The sequence below is a fragment of the Bos javanicus genome, chromosome 1 (assembly GCF_032452875.1).
Source record: "Bos javanicus breed banteng chromosome 1, ARS-OSU_banteng_1.0, whole genome shotgun sequence".
NCBI classification, from domain to species: Eukaryota; Metazoa; Chordata; class Mammalia; order Artiodactyla; family Bovidae; genus Bos; species Bos javanicus.
In genome coordinates this window covers 100776456-100796606 of record NC_083868.1, presented here as the reverse complement: position 1 = coordinate 100796606, position 20151 = coordinate 100776456, and the positions used below count along the sequence as shown (strand labels likewise).

Here is a 20151-nt window from a genome sequence, read left to right as displayed (position 1 = left end):
GTTGAGTTGGTTCTTTTTCCTGGGTTTTGTATTGTCACAGCAGAGAACTGACATGAAAGACCAGGATAGCTCAAGCAGGCATGATTTATTGAGCAAGCAGTAAGTGGTGCACTCTGAAGACATGAGAATGGATCAACCCCCAAAGGAGTGGTTGCCTCCTAGTTTGGCTTCCCTTTTTTAATCCTTTGTTTTCTCCCTGGGTGGGCAATGGGGCCTGACTGATTCAGCCCTTGGCAAATAGGGCATATGCCCAAGACCAACTGTGGAAGGGTGCATCTTGGGTGCATTTTCCTGCCTGAAGTCTTCACTCAGATACATGGTTTTCTGTCTCTCTCTCTCTCTTTTTTTTCTTTGTTCACCCTCTGCGTGTGATCTCCTAACTGCCGCTTCCTCTGACTGCCATTTTGGAACCTTTTTCCCTACTCTAACTGCCTAACAGCTGGCCAAGTCAGCATACTGGTTTTAAAATTAAGGTGAGTTAAAAAAGGGGAACAAAAAAATGTAAGCAAAGGAGACTGTCCAGGGAATTAAGTAGTATGTTTTCTTCCCCTTTCCCCAGTTTCTGAAAAGCTGACTTCAATAGTTAACAGAATATTAATATAGGGTTGAATATGTGATTTTAATTTCTAAGTGGTCTAAGTAGGTTTTTATCAGCTTTGGAGATTTCATGTGGGATTTTGAACAGTTGGGAGGCCTCCAGTTTTACATTTAAAAAGGAATTGTGTTGTTTCTTCTGAGGCACACTGCTTCTGTAGGCCAGTTAAGTTTTTCCAGAGAATGATGGTTATTGTTACCTACCTGGGATAGAAATGCCTACAACCTAGAATTCAGGGATTGGATGGGGCACTTTCATGGTATGGGCATATTTTCATTTGGCACATTATTCCAGTCCTTATCTGTGACAGGATTCCCAAGTTCTGACTTAGAGACTATACTTGTTTCCTTCAAAATAGAATACAATCAATTAGAATCAGTCTTCAGGTCTAACTTATCTATAAACAGAGGTGAATACAACTCTCTTGTTTTTCAGTCCTTTCATTCTTCACGCACACTCACCTTTTGTTACATGTTTTTCCAACTTTGAAGGGCTACATGAGTTTTTTATTAACCTACTGCTCAGAAGTATGTTCTTCTGCAGGCATGAACAAAACCTTCCTCATTTCTACAACATTATTTATTCTTCCAATTATTTTCAGTCTTCATACATGGTAATGTAGACTTAATATTGTCTCCTAGTTTCATCAGAGTTGTTTCTTTTTCTCTATATTTAAGATGAATTTTAAAAGAAGGGGAAATATATGAAATACAGCTACTTGTATCAATACTGTGCATTTTGTAAAGCATTAATATTGAGCAAAAGCTGCAGAAAAACATGTGGTTCCAATTATATAAAAGCAAATCCAATAAAAACTAAACACCATATTGTTTAAAGACATATGCATTTGTCATAATTTTAAAGGAAAACCTGGGAGTGATTACCATAGCATGCAGAATAGTGAATGTATTGAAGTTAAAGAAGAAATAAAGGTAAAAAAATTACTCAGAGAGTATCAATATATTGGCAAAGTATAGCTATCCAGTCTTCTATGTATCTAATAGATTTTATATTTACAAAGTATTTACAAAAAATTAAAATTATATTACAAAGTATTTGTACTGAAAAAGTTTAAAGTTAAAAAAACAAAAAAAGGGGAATCATAATGTCTTTATCTCACCAATTTAATACAGGAACTTTGTATTACTCTTATTTTTATTCATTAACAATTTTTTTTCCTAGTTCTTCCCTCTGCCCACCCTCCTCCCCACTAGAAACAAATTCATCTCTTTATTTACAACTCTGTTTCTGTTTTGCTGTTTCTTCATTTGTTTTGATTTTTAGATTCCACTCACATGTAAATTCATCAATATTTATCTTTATCTTTCACTTATCACAATATCGTCTAGGTCCATCCATGTCACAAGTGGCAAGATTACATTCCTTTTTTAATGACTGAGTAATATTTCATTGCATATATTTGCCACATCTTCTTTATCTATTCATCTATTTATAGGCACTTAAATTGCTTCTTATCTTGGCTATTATAAATAATACTGCAATAAACAGAGAATGCATATATGTTTTCTAATTAAAAAAAATTTTTTTCATGTAAATACCCAGGAAGAATTGCTGCATCATTTTGTAGTTTATTTTTAATTTTTGAGTAGTCTCCATAATGTTTTCTGTAGTGGCTGCACCAGTTTACATTCCCACCAACAGCTCACAAGGATGCCCTTTTCTCTACATCCTCAACAACACTTTTTATTTATTTTCTTTTTGAGAACAGCCATTCTTATAGAGGTGAGATGATATCTTTTTGTTACTTTGACTAGCGATTCCCTGATGATTATTGATGTTGAGAACATTTTCATGTGCCTGTTGGCCATCTGAACATCTTTCATGGAAAAATGTATATTCAGATACACTGCCCATTTTTAACTAGACTCTTTGTGGGGTTTTTTTGTTTGTTTATGTTGAGTTCTTTGTGTATTTTCAGTATTAGCCACTTTTCAGATATATCATTTGCACATAGGCTCTCCCATTCAGTAGGTGGCCGTTTCATGTTGTGGATAGTTTCCTTTGCTGTTGGAAAGTTTTTGCTTTGGTTCCCTTTGTGTGAGGCAACTTATCCAAAAAGTATTACTGAGATTTATTTTAAATAGAATACTGTCTCAGTTTTCTTTTACAAATTTTATTTCAAGACCTATATTTAAATCTGTATTTTTAATTTATTTTTTGTGCATGGTGTAAGAGAGTAGTCCAATATTATTCTTTTGCATGGTATCATTCCAGTTTTCCCAGCACCATTTCCTGAAGTGGCTATCCTTTTTCTTATTGTATATTCTCACCTCCTTTATCATAGATTTATCAACCATGTAAGTATGGGTTCATTTCTGGCCTTTCTATTCTGACCCATTGATTGTGTGTCTGTTTCTGTGCCAGTATTGTACTGTTTTGAATACATTTGGCTTTATAGAATAGTTTCAAATCTGGGAATATGATACCTCCAGCTTTGTTTTTCTTTTTCAACACTGTTTTGGCTGTTTAGTTCATTTGTATTTTCCTATAAATTTTAGAATTATTCTTTCCAGTTCTGTGAGAACTACCATTGTTATTTTGATAGGAATTGCATTGAATCTATAGATTGCCTTCAGTAGTGTAGTATTTTAACAATATTAATTATTCCAATCCATTAACAGTATATTTTTCCATCCGTTTGTGTTGTCTTCAATTTCTTTCATTAGTGTCTTATAGTTTTCTGAGTATAGGCCTTTTACCTCCCTAGGTTGGTTTATTCCTTAGTATTTTGTTTTCATTGCTGTTATTATAAATGGATTTTTTTCTCTTTCTGATAGTTTGTTGTTATTATATAAAAATGCAATGGGTTTCTATATATTAATTTTATATCCTGCAACTTTATTGAATTCATTGATCAGCTGTTAAATTAACTGATAATTCTTGGAGGAATTTTTAAACTGGCAAGGTAAAAATATAGGAGAATTAAGATCATTGGAATATTCAAAATTATTTCTTCCAAGAGTGGAGAATGGTAATAAGGCATGTTTAAGTTTGAAATAATTTTAAAAGGGACAAGAAGGAGGTTAGGCATCAGACACAAATAGATATCAAAAAAATAAATATGAGGCTGGAGAATGAGGACAATTTCATTTTGTTTTGAAATTTGGATCGCAAATCATAAAGATCTCAGGAAGGTTCCTCAGAAAGATGTTTCTGATCAGTGAAATGTGAAAGAAAAGTTAATGTATATGAATACACATGTCACATATCCATACAGACACACATTTTATACATTTAATTTAAGGTGATTGTGATGGATAATTTGATGTGTCAACTTGACAAGGCCATCATACCCAGTTTTTAGTCAACCACCAGTCTAGATGTTGCTGTCATAGTATTTTTTTCAGATGTTATTAACATTTAAATCAGTAGCCTTTGAATAAAGCAGATTACCCTCCATAATCTGGGTAGGCTACATCCAATCAACTGAAGGCTGAAGTCTCCATGCATGAAGAATCTCTGCCAGCAGACTATCTTCAGACTTCAGCTCCAATGTTAATTCTTGCCTGAGTCTCCAGTCCTACAGATTTTGGTCTTGCCAATCCCCAAAATGGTTTGAATCAAAATAAAATAAATCTCTCTCTTAATATATTTATACATTGTATTGGTTCTGCTTTTCTTAAGAACCTTGAATAATATAAAGACCACTGGGATTTTTTATAAGAAGTCCTCCCCACTCCTTGCATTTTTTTTCCTTTCTTTTTTTTTTTTTTACATAGTAGGAAAAGTTAAGAGTCTCTACAAAAATCAGTCCATGTGTTATTCCAGATTCTGATGTGGCTTTAGTAGAAATTTGTTGTGGTGTTAGCTAACGGCCACTGCTGTTCCTACTGATTCCTAGGCCTCATGGGTGGCAAAAATGGTTGAATAACTACAAACTGAAGTATCTATGCATTGGCAGACTGTGCAGAAGGCTCTGGCTTCTGCATCAGTCACCTGAAGAGGGCCTGGTAACAGGATCTTGTGGAAGTGCAAGGCAGATAATGCCAACTGTCATCAAATGGGGTAGGAGGGGGAAGGAAGAAGGAGATTGTGGCTAGAAATAAGACATACGTTCCTCTACCACTTAATACCCCATGAGATGATGTCAGGCACAATAATTCAAGGGGCAGCTATGAAAGCTGCCCTATGAAACTGAGCTTATTTGGAAACTGTGGCTAGCTTAGAAAAGCACTTGCTCTAATTTCTCTGTCATTTTATGTCCTTTTTGTCCCTCACTTTTATTTCCTTGTGATTATAATACTCAATTAACTGTTAGCACCTAGGCTTTTGTCCCACATCAATTTATTTTGCATGGGACTTAGGCTTGGAAAAGGATTCTGGGAATTTTACAGTATTTTGTCTTAGTAAATCACAATTCTACACTTTAGCAAGAAATAAAGATGTATCTGCTGCATCTGAGATGAATGCCATAAATGTTAAAGTATATAAGTGTCAATTACAGCAGGTTGGCAGGGTCGAATGAATATAATGATATAATGAAATCAAGAATAAAATGTGTCATTTATTATTAGAAAAATACAAATAAAAAGGTGTTGTTTGAACTACAATTTTTTTAAACCAAAACTATCAAGTAATGTATATATCTTGGATGATGCATTCTTAAAGGTAATGAAATATGCAGTTATGGAAAAATTAATTTCAAAGTGTTTTTCTTTCATGTTTTTCTTAAATTTGATATCCTAGCTGAGAGTTAAGTATAAAAATGCTATTCAAATTACACTATTGTATTCTCCAGAAAAATTAGCAGAACTTCTTTCGTGCATATTGCTTTATAGTCTGTAGTGTGTGTAACCTTTTGTTAGCATTGAATATACTAGAAAATAATATTTATTGCCAGATATTGTGACAATTCCAAGAATAATTGGGTTATCCCTGGGGTTTAATAATTCTAATTTTCAAATCCATGCTCTGATTTGTAAGGGTTACTTACATTAAAATATGAAGGTGTGAGAAAAAAAAATGATTTTGATGGGAAAAGTCACTTTCAGAATTAAATCTCTAATAACATGTGTTATGATATCCCTGACCTAGCCCGTGACAAGGCCTCTTCGTCTTCCTATTCCACTCTCTCCATCCTTTCATAATGCTTTTCTGAATCATCTTGAGTCTTTTATAACTTAAAAGTCTACTTTCTATAAACATTTTTTTCCTACCTTTAATCCAAACTGAGGTTTACCCATTTAGTTCCTCTGTTCAAAGTAGCTAAGTTCTCTGTATAATAGCTAAAATGTCTCAATTTTAAAATTTATTTGCTGAATAAACAGAGGCTCAGAGAGGAGGTCATGCCCTCCTCCTGGGCTTTAATCCACCTGAGTGGTAGGATTAAAAATAAATTTAGGATCTTATTTTAGCATTTGAGGGCCAGGAGCTTTGGAGGTCCAGAAACACATCTTATGAGCTGTGATTGTTTTTTTTTTTTTTTCATAACATAACTACATCTTCATTGAACACAGTGTATCATTCTACATAATCCATGTTTATTATGAAAAGATCTTTTTTTAGATATAATGAAAGTCATTATTCTACTTATGGGCTTCCCTGGTGGTGCAACTGGTAAAGAATCCTCCTGAGAACTGGGAGACCTGGGTTCGCTCTCTGGGTGGGGAAGATCCCCAGGAGAAGGGAACGGCTACTCACTCCAGTATTCTGGCCTGAAGACTTTCATGGACTATCCATGGGATCACAAAGAGTCGGGCACGACTGAGAGACTCACTTTCACTATTCTACTTATGTGCCATTTCTTATATAATTTTTTCTTTCCCATTTTTATTTCTCTTAACCATATACCCCCTTAGCATGATTATTTTTGTTCCATAAAACAATTACCTCTAAAGATTGTTCTGAAAATATATTTAAAGAGCATGTGCTTTGAGACTACAGAAAGACCATGGTACAAAGTATAAAGAGAAAAAAAGGCATAGGCAGGGTTAGATTGTGGAAATCTTGACCGGCAGTAAGAAATTCTGATTTTTTTTTTCCCCATAGATAACAGAGGGAGGGAAAATTTAGGCTTTTGAGAAAAATATGATATAATTATATCTGAACTTGAGAAACTAACCTGGTATCCATGCAGTGGACAAGAATACACAGAGCATAGCAATAGCATGACTGAATGAGAAACTAAGTTCAGGCAATGGACAGGGAGTGCTTGAACTGCAAACAGGAGATGAGGATGTCCTACAGGATATGACCTCCACATTTTCTCTGAACAGAAAATGATTCAGTGTTCAGAGAGAATCTCAACTCTCATGGTTGTGTTTATTAAGCCAAACTGTAAAATTGGCAACATTTGCTTTCTGAGTTTTCCATAGGGCTGCCCATCATCCCTTGTTTCTTTAATAAGGCTCTTATTTTTCCACACTATTAAATCCTGACCTCAAAAGCTTATGATAAGCTTAATTCATAAAAAATGCACAAATAACAAATAATGTTCATTATATCACACTTGTCAGGACTTTGAAATTTAAGAAGGAATATTTATGAATTTTTCATGAGTCATGGTTGTCTTAGGCATCATTAAGTATGTAAGGTGATTTTTGAGGGTATGGGGATCTCTAATATTTCCCATTAAGATTGAATCATATAGGTAAGATTATTATAGATATGTATAAGGTGTATCATATCAACACAATGCATACAAAAAGATAATAAAATAGGAAATAGAAAGCTGGATTTTCAAGTCACCTTAGGTGTTGAGAAACTTCTTTAGGCCTAAATGGCCCTGATTAGCAAAATACAATATCTTAACTCTTTGCTTTGGAAGTCTATGTTTAGTTCTATTCCTACTTTTAAAATTCTAAGTTTGTGAGCTATGGTTTAACTATTAGAGGTTTAGACTAAAAAATAAAGACTATTAATATTAAGGACACCAATTTATTAAGGACAACAGCATTTTAAAAGAACAGTTCAGTTCAGTCGCTCAGTCGTGTCTCTTTGTGACCCCATGAATTGCAGCACGCCAGGCCTCCCTGTCCATCACCAACTCCTGGAGTTTACTCAAATTCATGTCCATTGAGTCGATGATGCCATCCAACCATCTCATCCTCTGTCATCCCTTTCTCCTCCTGACTACAATCTTTCCCAGTATCAGGGTCTTTTCTAAGGAGTCAGTTCTTCGCATCAGGTGGCCAAAGTATTGGAGTTTCAGCTTCAACATCAGTCCTTCCAGTGAATACTCAGGACTGGTCTCCTTTAGGATGGACTGGTTGGATCTCCTTGCAGTCCGAGGGATTCTCAAAAGTCTTCTCCATCACCACAGTTCAAAAGCATCAACTATTCAGCACTCAGCTTTCTTTATAGTCCAACTCTCACATCCATACATGACTGCTGGAAAAACCATAGCCTTGACGAGATGGACCTTTGTTGGCAAAGTAATGTCTCTGCTTTTTAATATGCTGTCTAGGTTGGTCATAACTTTCCTTCCAAGGAATAAGCGTCTTTTAATTTCATGGCTGCAGTCACAATCTGCAGTGATTTTGGAGCCCAGAAAAATAAAGTCTTACACTGTTTCCACTGTTTCCCCATTTATTTGCCATGAAGACATGGGACCAGATGCCATGATCTTAATTTTCTGAATGTTTAGTTTCAAGCCAACTTTTTCAATTTCTTCTTTCACTTTCATCAAGAAGCTCTTTAGTTTTTCTTCACTTTGTGCCATAAGTGTGATGTCATCCGCACATCTGAGGTTATTGATATTTCTCCTGGCAACCTTGATCCCAGTTTCAATTCATCCAGCCCAGCATTTCTTGCTGCTGCTGCTGCTAAGTCACTTCAGTCATGTCCGACTCTGTGCGACCCCATAGACGGCAGCCCACCAGGCTCCTCTGTCCCTGGGATTCTCCAGGCAAGAATACTGGAGCGGGGTGCCATTGCCTTCTCCACCAACATTTCTTGGTAGGTTACAAAAAAGGGACAGTCAAATTAATCAATTGATTCCTCGGACAGGGGTGAAAGTGAAAGTTTTTCAGTCATATCTGACTCTTTGACACCCCATGGACTATACAGTCCATGGAATTCTCCAGGCCAGAATACTGGAGTGGGTAGTCTTTCCCTTCTCCAGGGGATCTTCCCAACCCAGGGATTGAGCCCATGTCTCCCGCATTGCAGGCAGATTCTTTACCAGCTGAGCCACAAGGAAAGCCCAAGAATATTGGAGTGGGTAGCCTATCCTTTCTCCAGCGGATCTTCCCAATCCAGCAATTGGACTGGAGTCTCCTGTATTGCAGGCAGATTTTTACCAACTGAGCTATCAGGAAAGCCCAAGGGATGGAGGTAGAGACTTACATATACAATTATTGATAATTTATTTATGATTAGACAAAAATTCCCAAGTTATAAACAGTGGCAACTCGCAAATTTCCAGGGTTATTTTCTAGTAGTATCATTGTCACTTTGTATCTTATAGTAAAATACCCTACCCTTTTACCCCTCCTTACTTTTTTTCAGAATACTTCTTATTGTTTTAAAATATATCTTTTTATCTCATTATTGCTTGCTTTTCCAATTATGCCATGATTTCCACAGAAAGGAGAGGGTTACTTCTTACTCTCCAGTATATCTCTTATGCCTAAAACAAAGTCCAACACTTAGTCAACATTTGATATTTCTTGGAAGAGTGTTGCAAAACTGGGAACATGGAGAAAATATTCCAATAGTTAAATTATTGAAAGCTCACAACTTTTGAAAATTATTATGACATATACCAGAGGTTAGTAAATTTAAAATGAAAAGTATATTTTCATTCAACTGTTTAAAATATGAAATCTGCAAACATGACATAGTAATTATGAGTTACAACTACCCAGGGGCAAAAGAAAGGACCCCTGCTGGGTTCAGAGAGAGCTAAGTTACATTCATAAAGGAAATCAGAATGAATTTTGTTAATATAAAGCAAGCTTGGTTAAGTAAGTAAGATAGGAAGATCGCCTCCCTACCATCTCTGGGAGCTACCTGCTGTGTATACTAAAGTTATAATGTAATTTTCTCTGAGTCTCAATTTCTTTATTCTAAGAACGGAATTAAAAGTCCTGTTTTGCCTAACTCACAAGGATAGAGATACTGCAATATTCAAATATGATAATATATTAAAAAGATAAAAAGGTTATACAAAATATATTTGAAGTTTTTCAGCTTAAAAGATCTAAAAGCTATTTTATTCAAATAATCAAAAATAACCAAATACATAAGAAAAGTTTTTTTAAATATTAAGTTTAATGGAAATGATATTAGGTTTGGGGGTGGGAGGAGACAGAAACACTTGCCTTTATTAGCAACTTTTATATTTTGCAGCTGGACTTGTTTGCACTTTCAGTCTAATTTCTCCTTAACTTCACTGAAGGAATTAGAGAGCTTTATATTTAATCAGACTTATCAGCCAAGGCAAAATAGATACTGAAACAAAAGCTAAAAGGATTATATAAAACAATGTTATATGAAAACAATGTTGTATGAAAACTTTTTGAACTTTTTGTCCTTCAGTTCAGTTCAGTCGCTCAGTCGTGTCCGACTCTTTGGGACCCCATGAATCGCAGCACGCCGGGCCTCCCTGTCCATCACCAACTCCCGGAGTTCAGTCAGACTCACGTCCATCGAGTCAGTGATGCCATCCAGCCATCTCATCCTCTGTCGTCCCCTTCTCCTCCTGCCCCCAATCCCTCCCAGCATCAGAGTCTTTTCCTTGCAGAGAGTTAAACCAGATATTGGCACAGTTTTACAGAATAATTTCCTCAGTTGATTACCATGCTTCTTGTAATTTTTCTTTAGAATTATGGTGAGTTTGCTAAAGATTTCTAAACATGCTCTAAGATTTTTTAAAATTTAGAAGAAAAAAAAAATGACACTGAAGTAGTCATTTTCCAGATCATTTTTTTTTCTTTCTCTTTTCTCTTCTTTTTCCCTTTTCTCCTTCTACGTCTCCCTCTTTTCTGATAAACTGCCACTATAGACATTTAGGTATGCCTATCCATAGCATTGTGTGTCTTAGAGGACATATTATACCTTACATATGTACAACAATTTATGTCATAACGTTTCCTTAAAGTGTTTGTGATGTGCTTACAACAAGGACTTGTTTATCTTGTAGATTTTGAAACCTATGATTCCCCAAATTTGTACCTGAAACTTTCCTAATATCTGATATAACTGAAAATATGTAAACCATTGCTGTTCTTTAATAGTATCTCTCTTCATTGTATAAATGGCAATCCACTCCAGTACTCTTGCCTGGAAAATCCCATGGACAGAGGAGCCTGATAGGCTACACTTCATGGGTCGCAAAGAGTCGGACACGACTGAGCGACTTCACTTTCACTTTCAAGCGTTATTCATAGCTAATTATGTGCCAGTCACTCTTCTAAGCAGAGTAGGTTTCTGTTAATACGCATAAAAAAACTTTTTTCCCCTGCTTTTTTAGAGATATAATTAACATGTAATATTGTATATATTTAATGTGTGCAAGCTATTAATTTGATAGTCGTATGCATTGCAAAATGATTACTCTCATAGTGTTAGCTAACACAGGTTTCCAATGCTTTCTGAAAATATTCCTTTGACACTTTTGCTAAATTGAAATGGTCTGAAGCAAAGGGTGTTGCCCAGCTTTCCAAAAATCCCAGTCAGGCCAGTTTGCTTTTAAAAAAGATCTATATTAATATATAATGGCTTTTTTCTTAAAAGTAAAAATCCTCTTTAGATTTTCTTCAGTTAGTGAAGACAGGTACTGATGTAACTACTGTGTTGGCAACTTTCAAGCATGTGTTTGTGCATGTACATAGTTGTGTCTGACTCTTTCCCACCCCATGAACTGTAGCCCACCAGGCTCTTCTGTCCGTGGAAATCTCTAGGCAAGGATACTGGACAGTTTCCTCTTTTATAGTTGTTAGCATTTGCCGTATGTATTGAGTTGTTCCTATGTTGAATGTGTATGTATTTATAATTGTTATATCTTCTTATTGAATTGATCTCTTGATCATTATGTAATGTCCTTCCTTATCTTTTCTCATGGTCTTTATTTTATAGTCTCTATCTGATATTGAGAGGGTAACAGGCAGGAAGGCCAGGGGTCTCCAAACGGAGGAAATAGCCTGCAAGTGTCAGACGTTTTTATCTCTCTTAAGTGCAGGAGGAAACAAACTAGCAATATTTTTTTCCTTCTCTATACAAATTTAAAAGGAGGTTTCTCTTGTTGTCATAAAAACACCTGGTTTCACCTGAAGTTAACTATTTTCAAACCTAGGGATAACCAATGCCTTTTTCTTATGGAAAAGTTTGTCTTAAGCTATGCTAATGTACCCCAAACTCTATCTTCAAGTCAGTTCCGCCTCTTGGCTCAGAACCTACTTGATAAACCAGTATGTTATACTGAGATATTGTTCCCCTAATCTATGTAAACAAGACTATTTATATGGTGATCTGCCCTTCTTCAAGATTCAAGTTAATCATTTTATGGCCCAGAATGAACCATTTGGTGCCAAGATTATCCCAAAATGCATCTTATGGGTGAGGTGCCTGGTGCCATTCTGAGTTTTAAGATATTCCTTTCTTTCATTAACAGACTGCTAATGACTATATAACATCCAGCTGAAGACTAGCAGAGGGGCATGCTTTCTGCCCACTTCTGATGCCTATGTCAGAAGCTTTCTCTATCTCCTTTATACTTTAATAAAACTTTATTACACAAAAGCTCTGAGCGATCAAGCCTCGTCTCTGGCCCTGGATTGAATTGTTCTCTTCCGGGGGCCAAGAATCCCAGCGTCTTTGCATGATTCAACAACAACTTTTCATCCCAGAGGCTTGTCCGGGATCCTTCAGGACAAGGTAAGGATGCTTGGAGCTCTAGTTCTTTAGCGAACACGTTTTCTGCTTTGCTTTACTAACTCTAAGGTGTGCTTGTGTGAATGAATGACATGCTCTGTGCAAAGCAAGTGAGGAGCCCTTCTTTGCAGTTCCATGGTGATCTCATACAGCTTATGGCAGAAACCTGTCAGGGGTTTACACTGACCTGCCAATGCCAAGAGGCACCCGATGTCTCCTTTGGGAACCGACCAGAAATGGGCAAAGTGTGTGGACTGAACTCTCCCTTCTCGGTCTGCTGGGGTCCAGCCCCGGTGGATCCAGGGAATTCGAAGCAGGGACGGCATCAGTGAGAATCAGGAAACAATTGCTTAATTAAACGTTAATTAAGGACATAAAGAGTAATAGAATAAGGATAGCGCAGTGAGGAAATTCAGTGGAGAAAAGAGGCTGAATAACTTGGTTTACGAGGAAAGCTAATAAAATTCCAAAATAAGGAATTTTGCATTACCTACGTAGGCCGCAGGCGTCCTCCCATTCTCCCGAAGGAGAGGAGACACTAAGGCCTCCCTGGTCAGATCTTAGAAGCCCAGGCAAAATTAGTAGGCTTGACGAGCTTCTCCGCCCCGGAGGAAAAATTCAGCCAGAAGGTGAGAGAAAGAACGACATGGGGAGACCAAATTTCGGTGAACAAAAAGGTGTACTTTATTTTCCAAAGTAGTTTTATACCTTAAGTTGTGCATAGAGGATAATGGGGGAAGGGGTAGAGTCATGCAAGGACAGCAGTCCCTGATCCTAATCGAAGCCAGGCTTTCAAACTTATTATGTGCAAAAGTTTAGGTGATTTACATCATCTTCTGGCCAGGAGGCCTGTTAACATTTTAAGAAACTTATTTTTCTCTAAAGATGATTATTCTAAAGTTAGGCGCCAGCCTCCAAAAGCATTAGATAAAGTTGCATTCCTATAGGGCAAAGGTGTGGTGGGCTCAATCAAGAAAAGAATTAACTCAAGGGTCCAAGGTTACAAACATTGAGGCTACTACTTACATTTCTATACACCAATTATATCAATCAATACACTGCCAAGGACACAGTAGGTAAGGGATATGAAGACTTAGCAGCAAACATTGGCCCAACAAGTGAAAAACCCTTCACCAATACAATTTCTAACCCTTCACCAATACAATTTCTAATCAATCTTTTAACTGCTCAAAGGAATCTGTATTTAGACAGTTTAGAACATCTCATGCCTCTCACAGTTGGGAGGCTCTGAACAATCACATGTGGCCAGAAAAACCTATTCAGGCAGGCTAGAGGACTTCCAAAGGAGTTTGTAGGTTGAAACACTGTCACACCCAGGAATTATTAACTGGAGCTGTAAGTTAACTTTTCTTTCAGAGATAGGTAGTGGGGGACAGCCCCCCATAAAGTCAGAGGTGTAGGTGAGAGCACAAAGCAGAAAGTAGGCAGACTCTGGTTTTGGGGTTAGATGCTCGAGAATTTCCAGGAGGACTCCTGAGGCTCGATCCTGCCTTTGCATATGCCGAGCCTCCTTCCTCATGACCTTTGCCACAGGCGGAGCTCCTCATGCTGGCTTCCAGCATCCGTCAAACTTTTCGGTCTCTTTGACCTTCCCGTAACTCCTTGGGAATTAGGAGTACTAACTTAATCTATTGGATTATAGACTTTCAAGGGACTTGTGATCTATACTGTTACCGTGTACTGTGGCTTAGGTCCCAAACTTAGATTGCTAGTCAAGAAAGCACCTAACCTCGCTAGGAATCAAAAGTTCAGAAGCTAGATGGAGCTCTAGCTCCAAGAACTTCTCTGAGGTTAAAGGTTACTCAGATTGGGACTGCAATGGGTTTTTTCCTTTGGTAACGCTGGCTCTTAGTGGACCAGAGGAGGCTCTTATACTGGTGTGGTGATGCTTGGAAGGAACATCTCAGTTTTATCTTTGTAACAGTCTTATTGTGGTCAGGAATACTCAGGGTCGTGCACAGGCACTCAGGCGATGAATGTTTCCCCCAGCAGTCTTAGCTTGGGAGGCATTCTGGAAGGTTACTCTGCACCCAGGGTGGCATCAGAGGCAAGCAAGGTTAAAGGTGAAGAGCTGGACGTCAGGTAGAGATGATATCAGGTCTACCCCTGGTACATCACCACCCGTCTTGGTGGTAGAACCAGGAGGGATGCGGACGGTGCCTGAATTGGTAAGGGACAGACTAAGTCCGACCAGGAAGGAAAAGCTTTTGGTGTAAAGTCTGTCTACACCCCCATCTAGAGCAGGGAGGGATGCCTCCGGTAGAAAAAATGGTGCTGGTCGCTTTTTTTCTCTTACAGACAGGAGCTAACAATTCTAGCCTCACTCCTTTGAACTGTATCCTGAAAAACTGGGACAGATTTGATCCCCAGGGCTTAAAGAAGACACACCTGGTCTTCCTATGTGATAGGAAGGTGCACAGTGGCCAGTTGGAGGGTCTCTTAAGTATAATACTGTTTTACAATTAGACCGGTTCTATAAGGAACAAGGGAAAAGTGATCTTAAAAGATAGATTTCTCACTTGGTCGGCTCCAGATATCCGCTGTAAGCTATTAAAACGGGTATATGGACCAAATCAGTCTTTAGATACTCTGTTACAACTGGCTCAGACACTCTATTATGGTAGGGAATATGAGGAAAAGAAAGAAAGGCAAAAAAAGACAAGGAAAAGGCAGAAGCCTTTGCAATGGCTATGAAAAAACTTTCTTAAAACAGCCTGAGAAAGATGCCCAGAGGGACCCAGGTGAAAAGGGATGGGCTTGCTATTACTGTGGAAAGGAGGGGCACCTCAAGCGGGATTGCCCTCAGACAACTAAGCCGCCCCCAGCTCCATATCCAGTCTGCAAAGGACCACACTGGAAGAGAGACTGCCCCCAGAGGTGTAGGTCTCCGGGGTCGGACTCTCAAGACAATCAGGACTGAAGGTGCCTGGGGGTCCCCACACAAGCTCCTGTCCTAATTACACCTGAGGAACCCTGGGCATTAATAATTGTGGGGGGCTAATCCATCGATTTCCTTTTAGATACTGGGGCAACTTACTCTGTGCTTACTGAAGCCCCTGGCCCACTTTCTTCCCGATCCACTTCCATAATGGGACTGTCTGGATGAGCCAAAAGATATTATTTCAGTTATTCTTTATTTTGCAACTGGGATTCTGTGCTATTTTCACACAAGTTGCTGATTGTGCCAGAATCTCCCTCACCCCTTTTGGGGAGGGATATACTGAGCAAGGTCCATGCCTCTGTTTTCATAAATATGGAGCCCTCCCTTTCTCTCCCTTTAGTTGAACAAAATGTAAATACTAGAGTATGGGCTGATGGAAAATCTGTAGAAAAAAAAATGCTATTCCTGTAGTTGTCAATCTCAAAGACCCACACTTATTTCCACATAAGAAGCAGTATCCACTGAAACCTGAGGTTAAGGAGGGGTTAAAACCCATCATTGAAAATTTAAAGGAGTAGGGACTATTAATTCCCTGTAACAGTCCTTGCAACACTCCTATTTTGGGTATAAAGAAATCAAATGGTAAATGGAGACTAGTTCAAGATCTACATATAATAAATGAGGCTGTAGTTCCTTTACACCCTGTGGTGCCTAATCCTTACATTCTATTGTCTGAAATTCCTGAACGGGCCAAATATTTCTCAGTAGTTGATTTGAAAGATGCCTTCTATTCAGTGCCTTTGGCGGAAGAAAGTCAATTTTTATTTGCCTTTGAAGACCCCACGCAGCCAGCTTCTCAGTTAACCTGGACAGTTTTGGCCCAGGGATTTCATGACAGTCCTCACTTATTTGTACAAAGTTTGTCACGGGATCTACAAAACTTTAATAGCTCTGAAGCGGTGGTGTTACAATATGTAGATGATATTTTGCTCTGTGCTGAGAAAGAAGAAGCTTGTTTGTGAGCCTCAGAAGATTTCTTAAACTTTCTGGCAGGCTGTGGTTACAAGGCATCAAGAGAAAAGGCTCAGCTTTGTCAACAATCCATTAGATACCTGGGCCTAATCATATCAGAAGGGACTAGGGCCATAGGCCCTGAGAGAATTAAACCTATACTAAATCATCCCCTACCTATGACTTTAAGACAATTGAGAGGATTTTTGGGAATCACAGGTTACTGTCGCATTTGGATTCCGGTTACGGGGAACTTACCCGGCCTTTATATAAACTTATAGCTGAAACTCAGCAGGCCCAAAATGACAAACTGGTTTGGTCTCCAGAAACTCAAAAGGCTTTTAAGGTTCTTCAGACTGCTCTCCTGCAAGCTCCAGCTCTGAGCTTGCCCACAGGGTCAGAATTTAATTTGTTTGTCACTGAAAGAAAACGTATGGCCTTGAGAGTTTTGACACAACTCTGAGGGCCTCACCAGCAACCTATTGTTTATCTAAGCAAAGAATTAGATGTAATTTCACGTGGGTGGCCCCACTGCCTAAGAGTAATTGGGGCAACAGCTTTATTAGCACCTGAAGCTTTAAAAATAATTAATGGATGAAACCTTACTGTACTGACTTCCCATGATGTGAGTGGAATCTTAAATTCTAAGGTTAATATTTGGATGACAGACAGTAGGCTTCTTAAATATCAGTCATTGTTGTTAGAAGGACACGTAACTAAGCTTAAAGTTTGTGGAAATTTAAATCCTGCCACTTTCCTTCCTGAGAAGAAAAATGAAACACCTGATCGAGATTATTCCCAATTCCTAACTTTAAACTATGCAGCTCGGGAAGATCTAATGGATACCCCATTAGACAATCCTGACATGGAAATATTTACAGATGGCAGTTCTTTTGTTCAGGATGGAAAGTGTAAAGCAGGTTATGCCTTGGTGACTGCTGAACAGGTTTTGGAAGCAAAATCTCTCCCCCAGGGAACCAGTGCTCAGTTAGTGGAGCCTGTGGCTCTGACCCGAGCTCTAGAGTTAAGCAAAGGGCAGCGGGTAAATATATACACTGATTCTAAGTATGCTTATTTGACTTTACATGCTCATGCTGCAATATGGAAAGAGAGACACTTTAAAACAGCAACAGGAGAACCTATTAAGCATTTCAGAGAGATCGAGAGACTTTTAACTGCTATATATTGTCCTAAAGAAGTAGCTGTTATACATTGCAAAGGGAACAGCAGGGATGGGAGTAAAGTAGCCGAAGGTAATCAGCTGACTGACTGTCAAGCCAAAAAAGCGGCACTTTACAAAACCCCTTCATTGCAGACACCTTTGATCTGGATAGGTCCTGTGGAACAGGAAAACCACAATATACTGAGGAGGAATTAAAAAGATATGAGAAACGAGGAGCAAAGATTACTAATAAAGGGTGGTTACAGTCTGAGGATGGACAATTAATAATTCTGAAAATGTGCAGTGGAAAATTCTTAAGGGTTTTCATCAGAGTTTTCATTTGGGTACAGAGAGTATTTACCAAATGGCTTCTCATTTGTTTGAAGGTAAAAATGTACTGAAAACTTTAAAGAATATTATCAAAAGGTGTGAGGTTTGTCAGAAAAATAACCCAAAGACTGAAAAGCTAGCAAAATCTGGATTACAACGAAGTGGGAAGTATCCTGGAGAGGATTGGGATATTGATTTTACTCATATGCTGAAAGCTAATGGATATTCTTGCTTACAAGTTTGGGTAGATACTTTTACTGGATGGATTGAGGCTTTTCCCTGTCATAGTGAACAAGCTAAGGAGGTTATAAAGATTTTAATCCATAAAATTATCCCCAGGTTTGGGCTGCCACAGAGCCTTCAGAGTGTCAATGGCTCCGCCTTTAAAGCTGCTGTAACTCAGGGGGTATCTAAAGCTCTAGGAATAAAATATCACTTACACTGTTCCTGGAGACCCCAATCCTCAGGAAAGGTTGAAAAAGCTAATGATATTATCAAAAGACATTTGTGCAAATTAACTCAAGAGACATAGGACAATTGGATTAAAGTCCTACCCATAGCTTTAATGAGGGCTCAAACTGCCCCCAAAAAAGGAGGGACTGTCCCCCTTTGAATGTACTAATGGAAGGCCTTTCTTACGCACAGACATTGTTATAGACCCTGAAGCCTTGGAATTAACTAGTTATGTAACTCAGCTCTCAGCTTTTCAACCGTCATTAACAGAACTCTGGGAGATGACTCCTGACCCCGCTTCTGAGTCAAACAAGCCTCTATTTGGGCCAAGAACTGAGGTCCTCATAAAAACATTGGGATCAGGGGGCCCATTCCTCGAGCCCCTCTGGGAAGGCCCTTAACAGGTTATTCTTTCTTCTCTCACAACTATCAAAGTGCCAGGAATTGATTCGTGGGTACATCACACTCAAGTTAAGAGGTGGCACCCTGACCAAGACTAAGTGACATCTTTTTATGTCTTTACTTTCTATACTCTGACTTTGTACTTTTCAGATGGGCCTGAACCTATGTGAGCTTACTTCTGCTGATTCCAAATATCCTGAGTCTGCCATTTGGTCCTCAAGAAAATGCCTTCCTGTCCTGGCCTCACTCCTATGCTGCATTCCACAATCGGTCTAACTGCTGGGTCTGTGGAGCACTCCCCTCTTCATCAGTGGAAGGCTTCCCATGGTGGACATCTCTGCTTCAAGGAAAAGACTTTCTCCAAGTCTGTAAATACCTTCAACAACAATCACATGTGATGCCTCTTCTTCATCTGATGACATCTACCAACCCTAAAATGGACTGATGCAACACTTTGTACTTTAATTATGGACATAATGTGACTTTTAATTTTAATTATACATTGTCTTTGGTTCAATGGCTATTTTGCTACACATAAGGCAAATAGGTCTAGATCTAATGGTTTTTTACCTGACGTTTATCAAATAAGAGATGAGGTTATATGGCTAACTCCTGAAAAAGGACGTTTAATACCTTCTGTCCCTATATGCTGGGAACAAACAGAGCCATCCCCAAAAGTTAGCCAACAACTTAATTACAATGATTGGAAACAATTGGGATTTTTGCCTCAGGAAATATACAACGTAATCATTCCCGTGTTTTCTAACCCCAGTTCAGGTCCTCCCTTTATCTGGCCAGGCACTAGTTGGGACTGGATATCCCAGTCACGCTGGCTTGCTCCAAACAGGACTTATTGGCTATGTGGCTCTTACCTATGGACATGGCTTCCCCCTGGTTGGATAGGGAGATGCACCCTGGGTCTAGCCTTTACTCACGGCTTTATATTTTCAGAGCTTCCAGAAAAGCCTGCTAATTTACCCCACCTTAAAACTCAGTGGGCAAGGTCTGTATTTCACTGGTATGATTATTTGGCTACAGTGTTTGTTCCGTCTTTGGAAACTACAGATGTTATGCTACGAATGGATGCTTTGACTAATTTTACTCAACAGGCATTACAAGATTCTCAAAAGGCTATTTCAGCTCTTAATGCTGAACAAGCACAAATTAAAAAGGTGGTTTTACAAAACAGATTGGTTTTAGATATTCTGGCAGCTGCGCAAGGAAGAACGTGTGCCATTATTCATACCCAATGCTGTACATATATACCTGATATGAGCATGAATGTTACTCATTTTACTAAACACATGAACAAGATGACTGGGGCCATGGATACTCCTGAAGCCTCAGTTGCCTCACTTTGGGAGACGTTAACTAGTTCCCCATGGTGGACAACTATCTTAATTACAATAATTCTGACTTGTTTTTGCTGTTTTCTCCCTGCATCTGTAACTGTATAACTGG

The 20151-nt window shown here is 38.5% G+C and overlaps 1 long non-coding RNA gene across 1 annotated transcript; it reads left to right on the top strand.

Moving 5' to 3' along the window:
• The first annotated feature begins 200 nt into the window (after positions 1 to 200).
• Positions 201 to 19197, top strand: LOC133247711 (uncharacterized). The gene is made up of 2 exons (XR_009736471.1): positions 201 to 473; positions 18841 to 19197. It is a non-coding gene; the product is annotated as an uncharacterized LOC133247711 (long non-coding RNA).
• The last annotated feature ends 954 nt before the right edge of the window (positions 19198 to 20151 follow it).